A 17,347-nucleotide genomic window follows, 5' to 3' on the forward strand; every position below is an offset into this window, starting at 1 on the left:
GTACAATGTACAATATACAAAACAAAAATACTGTCACTACAAATGTGTATGTATTTCAAGCCAGTGACAATGCCTTTCAATGATAAAGACAAAACACCTATGGTACAAAAAATTTATTTCATTTAGTTATAATTAGACAAACCCAAAGCAATAATTTAACATAAATTATGACTAGTCCTAGTAAACTCATCTGGTAATTATGAGCATTACTTGTATATTACTTTTGAGCCTACACATTTACAATATGACATAGGATACATTGCTACTCACCACATAGAGGAAGTACTGAACAGCACATAGGAACATTTTCACAATTGTTTGTAGGTTTTAGGAGAAAAGCAGTTTTTTTTTTTTTTTTTTTTTTTTTTTTTTTTTTTTTTTTTTTTTTTTTTTTTTTTTTTTTTTTTTTTTAAGAATAAGGCAACTTCTTCTCTTCTTAAACTACTCAGCTATTGTTTTTATCTAATATTTCAAATAAAGTATTTACATTGTGTCAAGCACAATAGTCAATGACAAAGAAGTCAAACCTTATATTGTGTGTCATATATTTTGATTATCCTTGTTATCTCCTTTGTAATGTAAAAATGTGTCTGTGTTGTTCTCTTTTGTTGAGAAGTAAATTATGGAAAATAAAGGAGGATTCATTAATGTGCATAATGTGTACATTTGTCACCAATAGTTGTGACCCCAGTGTGATCTGTTGTGGAATTTCTTTTTGTTCTGAGCCATAATTACACTCCAGCATTATGACGATACCACCCACCACCATCAAGACGAAAGATCAAGGATTGCCAGCAAGTGGTTCTTCCCTACAGTCTCCTAATGTTCCTGAGTTACATACTGCCTCTTATAACAACACCTTGAGACAGGGTAATGCAAAGCTACCACCCTTTTTGGCCTACAAGGCCACTATTATGATTGGCATAACTGGACACTATTTTTCAACCGCACAACATTACTTCGGACATGGACCAATTCACCGTAGTTATTTTGCAGCTGGACTTAAACATTACTGAGCAAGTGGAGGTTATTCTGCCATGTTATTTTTTTGTGTGTTTTCTTATGTCCCAAGAATTTCATTTGCAAGAGACTGTGGACAGTAATTTTGGTACTGGTGAATCCCCCCCCAGCTACTACACCTGCTTCATGCTTTGGCAGGTCCAGAACTCCTTTCAGGGCAGTCAAAGAAACTATTTTGGTTGTGTTGCCTCCTGCAGGCTGTTTGCAGAGTTGGGTCCATATTTCCTGAGCTGCCTGTGTACGAACTGGCTTTAAAGGCAGATGCTGTGGCACTTGCATGCCATGAAGTGGTTAATTCATTTGTGAGGTTATGGACCCTGGTCCTGAACCACACATACACAGCATGCTAAATTATGTTTTGTATATTGCACTTTCAGTTGAGCAACCGCCAGAGCCACCTGTGGAGCAAATTCTTACTAAACTAGCAAGACTAAACACCAAGCTGGCAGATGGCAGCCTAAAGAGCACATGGTGCACTGACAAGTGGTTGCCATGCAAATCTGAACAGTGTTGGTTTCATAGACACTTATAGTGCAATGCTAGATGATGTTCACAAAGACACAAGTTACCAAATGACAACAACAGATGTGTACAGTCACACATGTCCATTCCACAATCAGTAAACACCTACCTTAAATGCAATTTCTGCTAGGTATGAAGCTTTGTGATTATTTGTCTTGGATAAGATATCTGGTATGGGATTTTTGGTCAACACAGGTTTGGAGATAAGTGTTGTTACACTGGATGTGAAGAACAAGCCTCAGTTTTCTGGCATCCCTATACTAACAACTGCAAATTAATCTTCAATTCAGACATATGGCTGTAGGCCTATTATATTGAAACTGCAGCATGGTGTCTCATCTTCATGGCATTTCTTAGTGGCTGACATGTCTGGCCACATATTGGATGATTGGTGTTGATTTTCTTAATTTTTTAAAATTATTATCTACAGACCTCCATAATCATCTTCTTGTGCAGTCTCTGGCTGCAGCCATTCTACCAGACAGGAAGGCATGAAGATTTCCGCATCTTCTGTGTCTCCCAAGTTGTGACAACTTCTGCCCAATCCATGCAAGCCTCATTGCAGAGTGCACACACATGCATCATGCAAGAAGACTGGATTACGTCTTTCGCATCACTATACAGAGAGGGCTTCACTTCAACAACAAAGCGCTTCATTACAGCAGGAAGCTGCTCATCTAAACGATCTTTTCCTCAAACAAGAAGAATCCGTAAGAGACCTAACTGACAGCAATGACATATTCAAGCAGCAAATTGCCGAAAATTGCCAACATGGAGAAGGCTCTGTATGAGGCTCGGCAGACTTATGAGGTTTAATGATGGTGCCCATTGACACTGCCAATCAGCCAATGACATTGCGCAGCAGTTGCTTCAAAAATGCACTGCAATTATGGATCTGATATTGGCATTAAGCCAGCAGCAACATTCCACCATCCATCACATTCACACAACACTGGGACAGCCTATCATTTTCTACCCATGCCTTCTACCTCCGGAGAAGTTAAGGGTGGCTAAAGCCACTTCCAAAGCAATGCTAGTAGACGGGGAAGTGTCTCACTCTAACAGTGTGTGGACCACCCATTACATATGGTCCTCAAAATGGATAAGTCTTGGTGTTTGTGTAGTGGCTATAAGGGACTGAAATCCCACACTATGCCAGACCAGTAGCTGATACCAAATGTGTTGAATTTCATAAGCAGTTTAGAAGGTGCCTCTGTGTTCAGTGTCACAGACAGTGCTAAGTTTTTGCATAAATTCCAACGGCAGAGACAGACAAGTGAAAAACCACTGTCCTGGTGCCTTTTTGGTTATTTCAACACAACATCATGCCTTTCGGCCTTCGTAATGCCACTCAAACATGGCAGCATTTTATGGACAAGACTCTTCATGGTCTAAGCCATGTTTTTGCTATGAGGATGATGTGGTTTTTTTTTTTTTTATGGTGATATGAGTGACCATAGTTCCCAACTGAATGCAGTTTCTCTTGTTTTGATACATATGGTGTCAAAATTAACAAGGATATTGTGTGTATTTGGTAAGGAATAAGTTCAATTCTTGGGCTACCTTGTATTAAGAGACGGTATTTTTCCTCTTCCTCAGAGGGTCTCAGATAATTTGCAGATGCCCCTTCCCATCACGTTCAAAGAGTTACACAGGCTTGTAGGTATGGTCAATTATTACCGGCGACACCTGCCGAAGTTTTCAGAAATTATAGAACCTATCAATGTCCTGCTAAAGGGCAAACACACTTCCAGTGTCAAAAGTACCCTCAACAGGTCTGACCTGGAGGGTTTCAAGTCTGTGAAATTGTCTTTAGAGAAGGATGTCTTACTGGGCCACCCTGTTTTTGGTGCACAGATAGCTCTTTTTGCTGGTGCCAGCCAGTCAGCTGTGGGGGCAGTACTCCAGCAATCAGTATCAGGAGTGTGGCAGCCACTGGATTTCTTTTCAAAAGGTCTGTCCAAACAGCAAAAAAACTGGAGTGCATTTGACAGACAGTTCATTGCTATACATCTCTCTACCAAACACTTTTGACAGTACGTAGAAGGTGTGGAATTCAAAATTTACACAGACCAAAAACCTTTAACTTCAGTTTTTTAATGGGTCTCTGAACTGAACTCCCATTTTCAAATCTGTCATGGACTGCTCATCATGCAGTTCTGGATCTTTTACATGTACCGTTAGGACTGCTATTGCAAAAGACCAAGATCCTGGTGCATTTTTACAACAGTGTCAGCTCGATCCTGTATCCACTTGTCTGAAACCTGAACGTGCTCAGTGCAGGATTCCCAATCCTGCCTATGGTGTGACATTTCTCAGACTGTTTTGTGCCTGTTTATTCCATTACATTGATGGTGCACCATCTTTGACATTTTGCATACCAGCCATATACTGGTATCAACATTTCTGCTAAGTCTGTGGTTGCTAAAGTGGTGCAGCCAGTAATGCAAAAAGATTGCCTGTGCTGGGCACATAATTGCATATCATGTCAGAAAAACAAAATTGGTTGCCACACAACATCTCTCATGGTCTCATTGTCAACCCATGCAGTCCCCAACAATCAGTCTTTCCTCCTCATCCAGTCCAGTAAGTCTCCTCCGACTCAGGGTTCTGGGTGACTTTTCTGAACGTTATTCATTTTCCTAAACCTCTCCAGTTCCTTTGCCTTCACCCCTCTTCCTTCCATTGCAACCCTTCTGCTGGAAGAAGGAACCACTGGTTCCAAATGTTTGCATTAGTAAAACCTTTTCTATTTGTGTTTTCTCCTGCCACTGCTTGGTCATTACAAACATGAGATATTTCAAAAACTTTGCAGAAATGATTAAGACCTAATAACAAATAATTGTTGTGGTTGGGTTTGAGCAGGTGAGCTGCAGCACATCTGCCAGCAGTGCTAACCACTACACCACACTATATGCACCACAGATAGTGGCAATATAAACATTAGTGATTTGCAGAATTTGCATTCCTGAGTTCAAACAGTCTAATAAATTGTACAAGCAAAATCTAATGGAGTATTATTTTAATTTGTTTTCAAATATCTGAGAATTTTCAAATTTCCTGTTTAATAGCTGTTGATAACTTGTTACAGACTTTTGCACCAGAGCGTAAAGCTCTACTCTGAACTCTACATACAGATGCATAGTCTATTTATAAATTGTCATGTTGATTAATTTCTGCCAGTTATTCATTAATTTCCTGCACAATATTTCAACTGTGTGGCTTGCAGTCTTCTTCAGGTCAATCGACACGACAACGCCTTGCCGCGAAAGCCTGATGAATGTCATTATATTTATAATTTATTTATGTATCTAGTTTTGTGGTTTTAAACTACACAGTTCATCCTAAATTCACTCTTGTCACTAACCATAAATACTATTGAGGAGCACATGTATTGGGCGAGACTTGAAAACACGAAATTATGACCCTCCAGTTAGTTGCTGGCTGATAGGAAGCAAGTCAAGTAATGAGGCTGCCATTTTATAACTTCTGGACTAGCTTTGGAGGTTATTTCAGCCACCATTAACATAGGTAACTTATGCTGTTGGTAGCCATCTCTAACCTGAGGGGCAGACACTGCCCCTATATCTGGTAGATATAGTTCCTCCTCTTTATCCACCATTTCGATGTATGGTCTTCTTCTGCCTTCTAAACCACTGACTATATTCACATCATCAAACATAAATTTACAGACACTAACAACTCATCATGGGTGAGGAGTAAAATGGCTTTGCTATTTTACATTGAAAATGCTATTAGAAAAACACAGAGAATTCGATATAGAAACACTTGGTTTCATTAACTTCAGTAAAGCTTTTCACAAAATCAACAGAAGTCAGTTATTGCAGATGATCATGTTTCTTAGTAACTTATCAATAATATATTCAAATTTACAGAACAAATTGAATGTGCATTAAGAAAGAATGCCAGTTATCAGAATGAGGCAGTATACCTACAGCAGTACAACAGTGATGCTGACTTCCACTACTCTGGTTTATTATTTATATGAATAAAATCATACACAAATGCTGCACCACTTCATTAAAATCAACAGAAACACAAAACCAGGTGCTCTACTAGTTTCAGATCATTAACCTCTTGTAGCATCTTCAGAGGATGACTTGCAGTTTTCTGTACACAACTTACAACTTATATCTGAGAAATACAGCATGGACATCAACACAAAAAAAGAACTATGGCCTTCTTTGGAAAATAACGAGTACAAGACAAGACCTGTTTGAGAAATAAAATTCTAGAAAGAGTGAATACATTCACATAACCATACTATAAACTACCCTTTCTGGAAGAAACAGACCTAGCTGAAAAAGTCACCAGGTATAAAAAAACAATGAGTATCATTAATAATGTAATGAAACCTTCCCTAGTCCAGCAGCACACCAGAATACATCTTTGTAAGACCTTAAAAAGACTTGTGATATGGTAGTGAAGCCTGGACAAGATAGGCAAAACATGGAAGAAGAGTAATATCATGAGAAATGAAATTCTTGGGGCAAACAGCTTGTTACACCAAAGGGAGCACAAAAAGAATGAAGATATGTTGAAGGAACTTAAAATGAAGCCCATGACACATTACATCCAGAAATAAAAAAACAACAGGAGAAAATGTCTACAATGAATGAGCTCAAAGGGAATCCCAGAATCAATGCCACACTGCCACTCCAGCAGTGGAAGATCGCTATCTCAGCCTGTGAAAACATGACAGGAAAACTTCTCAGCTAGACTGTAACAAACCAAGAGGCCTAATACTGGGAAGGAAGAAGAAGAAGAAGAAGATGATGATGATGATGATGACATTTACTGGCACACATTTGTAAAAATCCTAGCTTCCTGAAGAGGTTTCTGCAAGATGTTCAGTTAATTACTTTACATAAACTTCACTGCACATTTTGACAATATTATCTAAAGGATGGACTGCTACTTTCCACACAGAGGAGATGTTGAGCCACAGATAGGCACAAAAAAGACTGGTATACATTTAAGTTTTCAGTTGATAGGCATTCGTCTAAGGTACAAAACACACGCACAAACACTCGCACAAGCACAACTCATACACACATGACCACTTTTTCTGGCCACTGAGGCCAGAATGTCAACAACTGTGCCTAACAAGAGAAACCTCTCAGCTTCACTTAGCAGCCCTACCCTGACCGCATTGTGTCCCTGCATGCTCCTACAAGCAGCACTACTCCCTTCCCCAGCCCTACACTGCTATCATTCCACTCCCCCCCCCCCCCTGCCCCCCCCCCCTACATCTATATTCTGCAAACCATCATGAGAAGCATGACAGAGGGTTTTTCCCATTGTTTCTTCCTGTTCCATTCATGTACAGAGGGGGGCAAGAGTTATTGTTTGAATGCCTCTATGCATGCAGTAATTGTTCCAATCTTATCCTCACAATCCCTGTGTGAGTGATAATGTAGGGTACTGTAGCATATTCCTGGAGTTAAAGGACTTCTTAGTAAATAAATGTTGATATTTACTCAGTGAATTCTAAGCGACTTACCCTCTGTTGTAGCATGTAATATAATCAGAATATTAAGAAGAATGTATGTAGCTCCGCTGTATATAAGTGTTATCTATATTAATCTACTCAACCTAAGTATGATGTTTGCAAAAGTCATCAGTTTGACAGCATATGTGCAAAAAATGTAAATAAATAAATAATCATTTAAAGCCAGTTCTTGAAATCTTGTTAATAGACTTTCTTGGGATTGGTTACGTCTATCTCCAACAGTCTTCCAGTTCAGTTCCTTCAGTATCTCTGTGACACACTCCCATGGATTAAACAAACCTGAACAATTTGTGCTGCCCTCCTTTGTATATGTTCAATATCCCCTGTTAATTCTATCTGGTATGGGTCCCACACATTTGAGCAATATTGTAGAACCATGAGTGATTTGTAAGCAATCTCCTTTGTAGACTGATTGTACTTATAAACTGAAGCCTACCACCTGCTTTACCCACAACATAGCTTATGTGATTATTCCATTTCATATCCCTACAAAGTGCTACAGCCAGGTATTTATAAGAGTTGACTGAGTCCAACAGTGACTCATTGATAATACAGTCATTCATTTTGTGAAGTCCACAATTTTACATTTCTGAACATTTAAAGCAAGTCGCAATCCTTCCACCAGTTTGAAATCTTATCAAGATGTAACTGAATATTTACACAGCTTCTTTAAGATAGTCCTTCATTACAGATAACTGCATCATCTGCAAAAATCGTGATGTTACTATTAATATTGTCTACAAGGTCATTAATATACATTATGAAGAGCAAGGGTTCCAACACACTTCCCTGGGGAACACCCAAAGTTACTTCTACATCCGACGGCGACTCTCCATCCAAGATAACATGCTGCATACTCCCTACCAAAAAGTCCTCAATCCAATCACAAATTTCACTTAATACCCTAAATGAAGCAGGCAAAAAGGATTACAAATGTCTCAAAAATGAGATTGACAGGAAGTGCAAAATGGCTAAGCAGGGATGGCTAGAGGACAAATGTAAGGATGTAGAGGCGCATATCATTAGGGGAAAGATAAATATTGTCTACAGAACAATTAAAGAGACCTTTGGATAAAAGAGAACCACTTGCACGAATATCAAGGGCTCAGATGGAAACCCAGTTCTAAGCAAAGAAGGGAAAGCAGAAAGGTGGAAGGAGTATATAGAGGGTCTATACAAGGGCAATGTTCTTGAGGACAACATTATAGAAATGGAAGAGAATGTAGATGATGATGAAATAGGAGATATGATACTGCTTGAAGCGTTTGACAGGGCACTGAAAGACCTAAGTCGAAACAAGGCCCCAGGAGTAGACAACATACCATTAGAACTACTGACAGCCTTGGGAGAGACAGGCCTAACAAAACTGTGCCACCTAGTGAGCAAGATGTATGAGATAGGCGAAATACCCTCAGACTTCAAGAAGAATATAATAATTCCAATCCCAAAGAAAGCAGGTGTTGACAGATGTGAAAATTACTGAAGTATCAGTTTAATAAGTCACAGCTGCAAAATACTAATACAAATTCTTTACAGATGAATGGAAAAACTGGTAGAAGCCAACCTCGGGGAAGATCAGTTTGGGTTCCGTAGAAATGTTGGAACACGTGAGGTAATACTGACCCTATGACTTATCATAGAAGATAGGTTAAGGAAAGGCAAACCTACGTTTCTAGCATTTGTAGACTTAGAGAAAGCTTTTGACAATGTTGACTGGAATACTCTTTCAAATTCTGAAGGTGGCAGGGGTAAAATACAGGGAGCGAAAGGCTATTTACAATTTGTACAAAAATCAGATGGCAGTTATAAGAGTGGAGGGGCATGAAAGGGAAGCAGTGGTTGGGAAGGGAGTGAGACAGGGTTGTAGCCTATCCCTGATGTTATTGAATCTGTATATTGAGCAAGCAGTAAAGGAAACAAAAGAAAAATTCGGAGTAGGAATTAAAATCCATGGAGAAGAAATAAAAATGTTGAGGTTCGCCGATGACATTCTAATTCTGTCAGAGACAGCAAAGGACCTGGAAGAGGAGCTGAATGGAATGGACAGTGTCTTGAAAGGAGGATATAAGATGAACATCAACAAAAGCAAAACAAGGATAATGGAACGTAGTTGAATTAAGGCGGGTCATGCTGCGAGAATTAGATTAGGAAATGAAACACTTAAAGTAGTAAATGAGTTTTGCTATTTGGGGAGCAAAATAACTGATGATGGTCAAAGTAGAGAGGATATAAAATGTAGACTGGCAATGGCAAGGAAAGCATTTCTGAAGAAGAGAAATTTGTTAACATTGTGTATAGGTTTAAGTGGCAGGAAGTCATTTCTGAAAGTATTTGTGTGGAGTGTAGCCATGTATGGAAGTGCAATGTGAATAATAAATAGTTTAGACAAGAAGAGAATAGAAGCTTTCGAAATGTGGTGCTACAGAAGAATACTGAAGATTAGATGGGTAGATCACATAACTAATGAGGAGGTATTGAATAGAATTGGAAAGAAGAAAAATTTGTGGCACAACTCGAATAGAAGAAGGGATTGGTTGGTAGGGCATATTCTGAGGCATCAAGGGATCACCAATTTAGTATTCGAGGGCAGTGTGGAGGGTAAAAATCATAGAGGGAGGGCAAGAGATGAATACACTAAACAGATTCAGAAGGATGTAGGTTGCAGTAGGTACTGGGAGATGAAGAAGCTTGCACAGGATAGGGTAGCATGGAGAGCTGCATCAAACCAGTCTCTGGACTGAAGACCACAACAACAACCCTATATGATCACACCTTTGACAATAAGTGTAGTTGTTGCACTGCATCAAATTCTTTTTGGCAGTCTTTGCACCACTTTGAAATCTTATCAGGAGCTGACTCAATATTTATCCATATTCTTTCAGACAGTACTTCATTATAGATACTTGCATTGTCTGCAAAAAGCCTAATGTTATTAATCAGCTATCTGACTGGCATCACCCCTGGTAGCTGAGTGTTCAGTGTAACGGAATGTCACGCCTAACGGCCCGGGTTCAATTCCCAGCTGGGTTGGAGATTTTCTCTGCTCAGGGACTGGGTGTTGTGTTGTCCTTATCATCATCACTTCATCCCTATCAACACATAAGTTGTCAAAGTGGCGTCAACTCGAAAGACTTGCACCAGGCGACCGGTCTACCTGACAGGAGACCCTAGCCACATGGCATTTTACATCTGACTGGCAGTCTCCCTGACTGGCAGTCTACCTGACTGCCTTGATCCAAAGCTTTCAGTACATCCTATGAGAAAAGTGTGAGTGGGTTTCACATGATCGATGTTTTTAGAATCCACGCTGGTTGGCACTGAAGATTATTCTGTTCAAGATATCTTATTATGTTTGAACTCAGCATATGTTCTAAGATTTTACAACAAATCAATGCCAAGGATACTGAATGGCAGTTTTGTGGGTCACTTCTAGTACTCTTCTTCTAGGAAGTGTGAACTGAGCTTTTTTCCAAAAACTGGGCATGATTTTTTGCTTGAGGGATCTATGATGGATTATAGTTAGAAGAAAGGCTACCTCAATCACAAATTCAGTATGAATTTGCAACTGAGATAGGCTTTCTGCTGGCCTATGGAATTCTGCTGGGCTATGGAACTTTGTTTGATTTTAATGATTTCAGCTCTTTCTCAACACCAGTGACACTAATACTTATTTCATTCATCTTTTCAGCAGTACAAGGATTAAACTGGGGCAATTCTCCTGGGTTTTCCTTTGCAAAGGAACATCTGGAAACAGAGTTAAGCATTTCAGCTATTGCATTGCTATCCACAATTTCAGTTCTTGTCTCATTTACAAGGGACTGGACACTAACCTTGGTGCCACTGATAGTCTTTACATATTGTTACAGCATAAAGTCAGTACTGGCATGCCAATCAAGAATGACAGAGAAGAGACAGTTGTGAAAAGAGATCAGCCAATCACAAACTGACCAACATACCTTCAGGACGATAACACAACAGCTGCAGCTCCTAGGTGAAGAGGACATAAGCACCATGCCTGACAGGTGCAGCCCACTTCGAGAGCTTCTTCAATGTTAGCCACTTCATTAGCCAACACATTGCAGCCCCTATCATTAGTATTCTCTACGTAGCACAGACTTGTGTTTGTCTGTTCTAAAGAAGACTGATTCTTTTGTATATCACCCTTTGCTTGTGACACATCTATCAAAGTTAAGTATTGTTTTTGTCTAGTTGTAATAAAACTCATTAATATGAATTGTTTGACTGATTGTCTAGCAAACTGAGTGGGCAGGATTCCTGGACACAACATATAACCAGAATTTCTTTGGGTACTGTGAAAGGTCATTTGACAATATTCTGCTTTGATAATCATTGGAGGCATCACACATTGCCTCCCATGGATTACTTCTCCCCTCTCCTGGTTTGAGCTTCCACAGATGACAGTCATGTGTGCATGAAGTGTGCTTGCTTATATGAAATGTGTGTGTGTGTGTGTGTGTGTGTGTGTGTGTGTGTTCTCTTTCTTTTTATGATGAAGGCTGTGGCCAAAAGCTAATGCATAAGTGTCTTTTAATTGTGCCTATGTGCAACTTAACATTTCATGTTTATCGTGAGTAGCAGTCTAGCTTTTCCTTTCATTGTTGATAAACAACCAACATTATAATGCAATTTCTACCTGTAGATGAAGAAATACACATCAGGTATTTTTACCTTCAGTGTATATAGTTACATAATTTGATAACAGTCTGTTTATATTCTCATGAGATAATAAAGAAAAGGAAGGTTTCTGGTGAACTTTAATTGCAACCATGTTGGCAACACATAGATATCTATAAGTGACTCTCTGAGAAGCAGTTTAACTGTGGATAACACTGGCATTATTTCAGTAATGACCATGTCTTGTGTAAGAAACCAAAAAGGAATCCAAATCATTACAGAATACAAACAGATACATAATCTGACAAACCATCTAGCTTCAAAAGTCATATTTGTAAAAAAGTCATTATGTTTAGTTAATTTATATCTCATTAGAGAGCTCAGTGAACAGAGTACATGTAATGCACTTTAAACCGTGCCAAAACTCTTGTGGTGGGCTACAATCAAAGTATTATACATAAAATGTTTCTCAAGTTGAAATTCTAAAACACAGTTAATTCTTATATATACTGATACTAGCATCCTATTTGGATTTTTGTAACACTGAACTAACATATAAAACCTGAAAAATTGCTTTCAGAGGGAATTAAACAATAAAGCGCAATGTAGTCTTTTTGAGTATCAAAATAATTGCCAAAATCCATTTCCTTGTATTGTTAAAAAGCAAGAACACATAATTATATTTTTGTTGTTAATGCACTTTATGTAGAATGAAAAATATTATATGAAAATTACATTGGTTTTAGATTTAACATAAATCTGAATATTAATTAGTGACCTGTGTAAAGAGATTAAAATGTAACAGTTGTATTAACCTCAGAGCAAATGTGCCATGTTTAGCACTAAAAGTCAGAAAAGACAAAGCTGATATGATGGGCTAGGATGCATAGGTGATGTGTAAATGTTCCTCGTACATGGACAACATTAGCACTTACATTGCAACTTCCATAACTGTGAGAAATTTGTGGAGCAACAAACTTGAACAAATTATAGAGACTATTGAAACAAATGAATGTATTTTTATTTATGGCAGATTGCTTCCATTATGCCACTTCTTAGAGTGTCGAGACTGTGAGTCAGAAGATAGTAATTATGTAATTTGACTACACTGAGAACATTGAGAATTAAGCTAACTACTGGAACTCCCCATTTTCTTGTGAAATATTGGAGTTGGTAGTGCTGAACTCAGGTCAGGCATGATTATACACACTGATTCCAGCTGAGAATTTGAGCAGGTGGTCACAATATCCAAGCATGTAGTGTACTTAATATTAATTTAACATTTGTTTCATGCTGTCTACATGGTGTTGCAGATTTTATGGCCAGCTGTGTATCATTAGAGACCACTTACTTGTCTGCATCTTACTGAATGGGTGTTACTACTGCAAGCAAAAGGCTTCAGGAAATACACATTCACTCACCATCTGGCTACCAACGAAACTTATGAGAGAAGCTGACAAGTCAGCACAAGATTTTAATACTTTGTCTGAAATACCATCATAGACACAAGAGTTACTTCTTTTCAGTGACATAAAGATTTTTTTGATCTCTCTAACAGATGATTTGAAAATATATATAACTGGATATATGAAATACCTACTCACCATGTGGTGGGAGGAGAAATTCCTGAGTTGGAATTATGGGCAACTTTTCTGTAACTCTCCTCATCCCTCACACACTCACATAAATGCAAATCACACACACATGACCACAGTCTCTGGCTGCTGAGGACAGAGTTTTCAGACTAGCCAGTCTGGCCTCAGCAGCCTCAGACTGTGGTCATGTGTGTGTAAGTTGCATTTACACGCGTACGTGTGTGTGTGTGTGTGTGTGTGTGTGTGTGTGTGTGTGTGTGTGTGTGTGTGTGTGCATGCATACGTGGCCTATTTCCAACAAAGGCTTTGTTGGCTGAAGGCTCACATTCTGACACTTTTTGTTGTGCCTATCTGCAACTCATCATCTCTGCCATATGGTGAGTAGTAACTATCCTTTTCATAAATTGTCACATTCCATCCTAGGTTTTCTACTGGTTTTACTTTTGATGGTCCATTTTTTTTCTTTGTGTTTTCAGAATTCATTTAGTAGCCAATGATTTGAATGTGATAATATCTAGGGAGATGAGTCTTTTTTTATCTTACCAAGCTTATTCATTTCATTCCAAACAAGACATCAAATTTTGAATTTTTTGTGCATAGTAGTTTCTCTTTTTAATGAAATGGTAAAGAATTTTGCTACTTTGCTTGCAGTGCCCCTGTAATTTTTGCAGGGAGTTAGCCCTCTGTATTAAATAAAGCTCTCTCTTTCTGGCAGAGGACACTTTGATCCCAGATATCATCCATCATTTGTACATTGTAATTTTTCTGTACACATTTTAAAATTGAAATGGAAGTATTAGATAAATACAGCAGCTGAGTAGTAGAAGAGGAGGTTCTGTGACGTTTACAAGCAGCTGTTTTTCTTGTAAAACACCTAATGACTATAGTGATTACAAATGGCTATAACTATTTAATCTGCAGTGATACATTGATTAGAATTTCAGAAAATGCAAAAGAAAGTTTAAAATTTTGATTGTTTTGCAAGTGCAGTGAATCAGAAGTCAGCATGAAGCAATGCGGGATGCCTTGGAGGAACAAATATCTTGCTACATGTCTCATTTTTATAAAGATGTGGCAGTCTTTCACGTCATATACAATGTTAACTGACAGAACATTCAAATAGGAGGTACAGGAAATCCTTCATGTGAAACTGGAAGTTAGTATGCCCTGAAAGTTAATGTATTCTGTGCAATGTCAGCACAAAAGCTGGATACTCATTTTTTCCTTCACTGAGCTAAGTCTTGCAACAAATATTTCCCTGGACATGCTTGAGCAATGGGTGATGCCACAGTTGATATGAAGCGTCTGCACACAAAAGTATGGAGGATCCCACATTTTAAATCAGTATCTTCCAAACTGAAACTTCATTCTGGATCTTCCAAACTGTTGGAGTGGTTGTACTGGATATGACAATGCTGTGTTCTGCTCTTGTCTGCCTAGAGTTCTTTTTATGAGGTTATGCCATAGACCATTGTATGAGCCTACTTTACCAAAAACAATTTGAGAACTCAAAATTTTTTTCACATTATTGACTCCACATATGCTTCAGAATGTAGGGAGTGAAATGAGTTACCACCAGATGCTGCCCATGTGACCATGGGGTGGCATGTAGAACATCTGTAAAGTATGTAAAATATTGAACTTTTGCATTCTGAGTAATTCTTATTTACATTTTGCTATGCATTAAATAGTTATAGCCATTTGTAACCACTATATTCATTTTAAATTTCCCTGTAAATAAACATAAAAAAGTAAAAATATGAAAAGGATAGTTGCTACTGACTGTATAGTGGAGATGCTGAGCTGCAAATAGGCATAACAAAAAGACTGTGAGAAAATGAGCTTTCGGCCAACAAGGCCTTTGTCGAAAATAGACAGCACGCGTACACACACGCGTACACACACACACACACACACACACACACACACACACACACACACACACACACACATGACTGCAGTCTCTGTCAGCTGAAGCCAGACTGCCAGCAGCAATGCCTGATGGAAAAGCAATGGGATGAGGGGGGTAAGGAGGAGACTGGGGTGGGGAGGGGAAGAGATAGCAAAACAGGGGTGGGGGAGGATAAAGTGCTGTTTGCAAGAGTGAGCAGGTACAAGGTGGAGAGAGGTTGAGCAATTAGGTTTAGTCAGGAGGTTAAATGAAGGGCAGGAAGGAGGCAGCGGGGTGGAGGGGGGGGGGGGGGGGGGGGGTAGCATAAAAGGTGAGAACTAAAAAGAGAAAATGACTGGGTGTGTTGGTGGAATAGAGGGTCGTGTAGTGCTGAAATGAGAACAGGGAAGGGGCTAGGTGGGTGAGGACGATCACTAACAAAGATTGAGGCCAGGAGGGTTATGGGAACTTTGGATATATTACAGGTATATTGCTCCTTCCAATATAAAGTACATTCTCATAACTCTCCTATCCTAGCCTCAGCTTTAGTTGTCCTTACCCTTCTAGCTCCTTCCTTCTTCCGATTACAGCACTACACAGCCCTCTATTCCACCAATGCACACAGTCTTTTTTCTTTTTAATTTTCTTCTTTTCTGCTAATGCCCCCATCTCCCCCGCCCTCCATCTAACATCCTGACTGCACCTACCTGCCCACCCTCTCTCTGCCTCATCCCTGCTCACTTCCACAAGCAGTATTTTACCATTCCCATGCTATCACTCCACCTCTCCATTCCAGCCCCCTCCTTAATCCCACCATCTGGTTTCCTCTCCAATCATTCACTGGTGCACACAGTCTGGCTTCAGCATCCAGGGACTGCAGTCGTGTGTGAGAGTTGTGTTTGCATTTGTGTGTGTGTCTGTGTGTAATCTATTTTCAACAAAGGCCTTGTTGGCCGAAAGCTCATTGTCTGACAGTCTATTTGTTGCAACTCGGCATCTTCCCTGTATTGTGACTAGCAACTATCCTTTTCATATTGTTATATTGTATCCTTGATATTCCACTGTTTCATAAATAATGTAATTTACAAGCAATTCCTAATTATCAGTATGAGTGTATTAGCACTAGCCATAATTTGTTTCTAGTATGCTTAATCAAAGTAGCCTCCAATGGCTCCTCCTGCCTGCTATTGCATAACCTGATTCATTTCGCACACCTGAAAGGATTGCTAAGGTCAATGAATATGTCCACCATTACATACACTTTAAGACAAAGAAGATAACATGCCATGAAGGAATAAATATTCAAATGGGATATTGATAAGAAGATGTAACTTACATGTACAGACAAACAATTACAATTTCAGAAAAAATGGATAATTTATTCAAGAGAAAGAACTTAACAAATTGTACAAGTCAGTAATACCTTGCTGCACCTCTGACCCTTACGCAAGCAATTATTCAGCGTGGCATTGATTGACAGAGCTGTTGGATGACCTCTCAAGTGATATCGTGCAAATTTTTGTCCAATTGGAATGTTAAAGCTCCAAACTCCTGAGATAGTTCGAGGGCCCTGCCTATAATGTTCAAAACATTCTCAATTTGGGAGAGATTTGGCGACCTTGCTGGTCACAGGAGGGCTTGGCAGGCACAAAGACAAGCAACAAGCAGTAGAAGCTCTCACCATGTACAGAAGGGCAATACTCTGCTGGAATATAAGCCCAGGATGGATTGCTATGAAGGTCAACAAAACGGGGCATAAAATATCGTCAACATACCGCACTGTTGTAAGGGTGCTGCAGATGACAACCAAGGGGTCTTGCTATGTAATGAAATGCCACACCAGACCATCACCCCTGGTTGTTGGTCCATGTGAGAAGTGACAGTCAGTTTGGTAACCCAGCTATGTTTAGGGCATCTCCAGAAACATCTTTGCTGGTCATCAGGGCTCAATTCAATGGGGACTCATCACTGAATACAGTTCTACTACACTCAATGAGATTCCATGGTTGTTATGAGAGATATATTAAAGCTACAGAAATACTATAAAATATATTCTCAGAATAATAAAATGACAGAAAAAAGATGTGTGATGCAGCATGTTTGGACACCAGCTCATCCTCTAAAGCTTTGTGTATTACAGTAAGCTGTATC

General features: G+C 39.2%; 1 protein-coding gene across 1 annotated transcript in view; it reads right to left on the bottom strand.

Moving 5' to 3' along the window:
* The window catches only part of LOC126481579 (probable 2-oxoglutarate dehydrogenase E1 component DHKTD1 homolog, mitochondrial), a 335,870-nt gene that overhangs the window by 155,537 nt on the left and 162,986 nt on the right, over positions 1-17,347 (bottom strand). The gene's annotated exons all lie outside the window — the stretch shown is intronic.

Source organism: Schistocerca serialis, chromosome 5, assembly GCF_023864345.2.
Source record: "Schistocerca serialis cubense isolate TAMUIC-IGC-003099 chromosome 5, iqSchSeri2.2, whole genome shotgun sequence".
In the NCBI taxonomy this organism is placed as follows: Eukaryota; Metazoa; Arthropoda; class Insecta; order Orthoptera; family Acrididae; genus Schistocerca; species Schistocerca serialis.